General features: G+C 41.7%; 1 long non-coding RNA gene across 1 annotated transcript; it reads left to right on the forward strand.

Moving 5' to 3' along the window:
• The first annotated feature begins 395 nt into the window (after positions 1 to 395).
• Positions 396 to 1952, forward strand: LOC123166161 (uncharacterized). The gene is made up of 3 exons (XR_006483385.1): positions 396 to 574; positions 1328 to 1384; positions 1784 to 1952. It is a non-coding gene; the product is annotated as an uncharacterized lncRNA (long non-coding RNA).
• The last annotated feature ends 2037 nt before the right edge of the window (positions 1953 to 3989 follow it).

The raw sequence follows: 3989 nt of genomic DNA on the forward strand, positions 1-3989 counted from the left end.
CTGAACCTGATCCTGGTCCATGATTAGTTAGGGTGTTGGTGCTGTTTGGGCTCGATTAGCTCGATTCGATGTTGTTTTAGGCTTGAGAAAAGTTGTTCTCTTGTTGAAATGAGAGGGATAAGGTAGGTGCTGCAGCTGTTGGCAATCGTGTATATGCAATTGTAGGCAACCAGAGAATATGTTTTGCATTTGTATGTCCTCATGTTTAAAATTTGTGTCTGGAAGTTATTACTGGATCTACTATCCCAATAATTTTTTATTTCCTAAATCTCATCGTAAATCTGGAAGTTGCATTGCATATATGTGTATTACGCCATACTAGCAAACTTCTAAAAGCAAGTGGAGCTGAACCTTTATAATGCACCATGCATTCTGCAGATTATGCCATACTTATTTGCATGTCATGCTATATGAACGGGCACTGTGGTTGTGATTGTTATGCTGGGAGCGATGTTCCTCATGGTCCCAGTAATGCTGCTAGTATGGAAGAGGCACTGGATCCTTGTTGTCACATTCCTTGAGCTCTCGTTGATGGAGGATAAATGGAAATAAGTGATCATCTAGTGGAGACAGAGTAAGTTACAACCTCTTTGCTCTTCCTGTTCGTAATAAGAAGGAATCCTTACTCTAGTGTCCCATTTACTTGCAGCTTTTAATTTTTTGATACACAATATATATGATGCTTCCATCCTTTTCAAGTTTTTTGCAATATTGTTTTTCTCTATATTGCACCCAGAACTGAATGTTTGATTGGATCAGGCATGTAACATTGTGAGTAGGCCTTCTGGCCTGTTTACTTTTTGATTGGATCAGGTGTTCATGTAAACATGATAGCTCCAACTCTTGTTTCAAGAGTGAGTAGTATGCTGAAACTGCATTTTAGTAAATAGGGGTTACTTCTCAAATCTGAGAAATTGAAAACCAATCCTCATTGCTGATTGGCGGTGTATATACAGTAATGGTATATGAAGATGAATTTGGCAAAAAATCAGCTTTTACCTTCAAAATATATGTACAGAATTTCCAGATCTAATCTGAAATGTCAATTAGGAAATGCTGAGCATTATCTTTGACCTTTCAAACCAAAAACCTACTGTATGGACAAACACAAATCATACTACTGTCCTTTGTTTAGAAATGCTGAGCATTATTTTGTTAGTGGGTTTACATGGCCTCAACTTCTGCTGCTATAGTACTTGAGTTTTGTGATGTGTGTTTGTTAGTCATTTGACTTTAATTCGGCACACTTCTCTCTGGTGACCGCTTCCTCTCTGAATCTTTAACCCTAAATTTTCTCTGAATTTCTTCTGTATCTTGAACACTGCAGGATAACAAGTAGAGACAAACTGCAGGGAACCAAGTAGAGACAAATCGCTGCACTGTGGTATGTGGCCTTCTATCAAGATCTGATTCAGTTTAGATTTCCCCCTAGGTCTTGGAGACATGATTTCTGTTACTGTATTAATATGTCAACATGTTCTATTTAGAGTTTTCTCCCTAGGCATTTCTTTTTCTATCCTTGTTGTCTCCTGTAGACCGGTGAATATGTATTCCAGTAATCAGTTTAATCTGAATCTAAGAAGAAAATTACATTGTTACATTGTGGCAGTCCTACAGTAAGAATACAGAGGTTCAAACCTGTTTATTTGTGTACTACGCACATGTATTAGTCAATCAATTTATTGTTGTTTTATACTAGATACTTTGTTATTCTCATCTGTAGGCATTTCTCCTACTATATATTCATATCTACAAATGTCTAATGTTGTTGTGAATATGGTAGGTATGTTGCTGTCCATCAGAATCTGCCATGCCATATAGTTGCCATCAGGAGGGTCGACGACAAGAACACGAGTGACAACCTTTGTAGTTATATGTTTTGTCGATGTAAATTGGATTGTACCGGTTCCTAATCCTATGGATGGTTGCATATTAAGTGATTTTGTCAACATGGAGGATATTATAAACTGCTAGGTTCTACATACCTATAGATGGTTGCATATTGAGTGATTTGTGTAACATATGGTACTTTGGAAATATTGTCCTCATCTAAAAATGGCATTATGATTTACGGAACACATTATGATAAAAGCGTATTTGATCAAAATTGGGCTGAATGAAATTGATGGGCCCAAATTTAAATTGATCCTAAATCCATGATGGTTTCTGTGACGAAAAATAGTGTCCACGTAGGTAGCCACGTCATTCCAGTTAGTCAATTGAAAATCCTACGTGGCATTGGTCCATGACGGACTGTTCCGTCACGGCCTAGTTTGGGCTTGGGCGGGCCTGGGGCAATTCCATGACGGCCAAGAATCGACATGGAAGCTACGATGTCAAATTATGACGCGATATACATGACGGATCTCAAGTCCGTCAAGGATGGACATGCATGACAGTTTTTGCCTGATCTGTGACGGCTAAGGACTGTCACGTATTAACAGATTTCTTGTAGTGTATTTATGTTGGTGACCGAATGTTTTTCGGTGTCCTGGTTGAGATCACGGACATGAAGAGGAGCTCCGGAATGGTTCGGAGGTAAAGATTGATATATAGGATGATAGTGCTTGGTCTCCAGAAGGGTTCCAGAATTCACTGGAAGGTTTTCAGATGTTTCTAGAAATGTTCTGGTGCGAGGACACTTTGGTTGGGCCAAGGGGTAAGGCCCACGGGGCTTTAGGTCGGTGCAAAAGGAAGTTTTCTGGAGGTCAGGGACCAGACACCAGGGACCCTGATATTTGGCCTTGGGCCAGACGCCGAGGACCATGGCGTCTGTTGCTAGAATTCGAGAAGGACTCTTCCTTGCGTTCCAAAACGACTTTGAGGAGAGGATCTTTCTCCAAGTAACTATCCAATGGCTCAACATATAAATAGAGGAGCAGGGCTAGCCCCTAGAACACACCACGATTCATCAAGCCGTGTGTCGACGCCCCCTCTCCCTCTAGTTCATCCTCCACTCTAATCCGCTGTGCTTGCCGAAGCCCTGTGGAAATAGTTTCACCTGCATCGTCACCACGCCGTCGTGCTGCTGGAACTCATCTACTACTTTGCCCCTCTTGCTAGATCGAGAAGGCGAGGACGTCGTCGAGCTGAACGTGTGCTGAAAGTGGAGGTGCCATGTGTTCGGTCTTGATCGGAACGGATTGTGAAGTTGCACGACTACATCAACCGCGTTGATAAACGCTTCTGCTTAGCGATCTATAAGGGTATGTAGATGCTCTCCCCCTCTTGTAGCTATGAATCTCCATGGATAGATCTTGCGTGTGCGTAGAAAAAATGTGTTCCATGCAATGTTCGCCAACAGTGGCATCATGAGCTAGGTCTATGCATAGATGATATGCACGAGCAGAACACAAAGAAGTTGTGGGCGGTGATGTTCATATTGCTTACCACCTATCTCTTGTTTTGATTCGGCGGTATTGTGGGATGAAGAGGCTCGGACCAACCTTACATGTCCACGTACATGAGACCGGTTCCACCGCATAACATGCAACTTGTTTTTCATAAAGGTGGCCGGCGGGTGTTTGTTTCTTCCAGTTTAGTTGAATGTAATTTGACAACAGCGGTCCTTGCAGCAGGTTAAATGGCAACTTGACAATCACCGTTGTGGTTTTCGTAGGTAAGAATGGTTCTTGCTAGTTGCTCATAGCAGCCACATAAAACTTGCAACAACAAAGTAGAAGACGTCTAACTTGTTTTTGCCGGGCATGTTGTGATGTGATATGGTCAACATGTGATATGATATATGTTGATGTATGAGATGATCATGTTTTGTAGTAAGTTCACGACTTGCATGTCGATGAGTACGACAACCGGCAGGAGCCTTAGGGTTATCTTTAAGTATTCTATGACATGCGTGTCAATCACTAAGCGCCATGTAATTGCTTTAATTTATCGCTACGCGTTAGCAATAGTTGTAGAAGCAATAGTTGGCGAGATGACCCCGATGCAACAATGGAGATCAAGGTGTCATGCCGGTGATGATGGAG

Source organism: Triticum aestivum, chromosome 1D, assembly GCF_018294505.1.
Source record: "Triticum aestivum cultivar Chinese Spring chromosome 1D, IWGSC CS RefSeq v2.1, whole genome shotgun sequence".
Taxonomy (NCBI): domain Eukaryota; kingdom Viridiplantae; phylum Streptophyta; class Magnoliopsida; order Poales; family Poaceae; genus Triticum; species Triticum aestivum.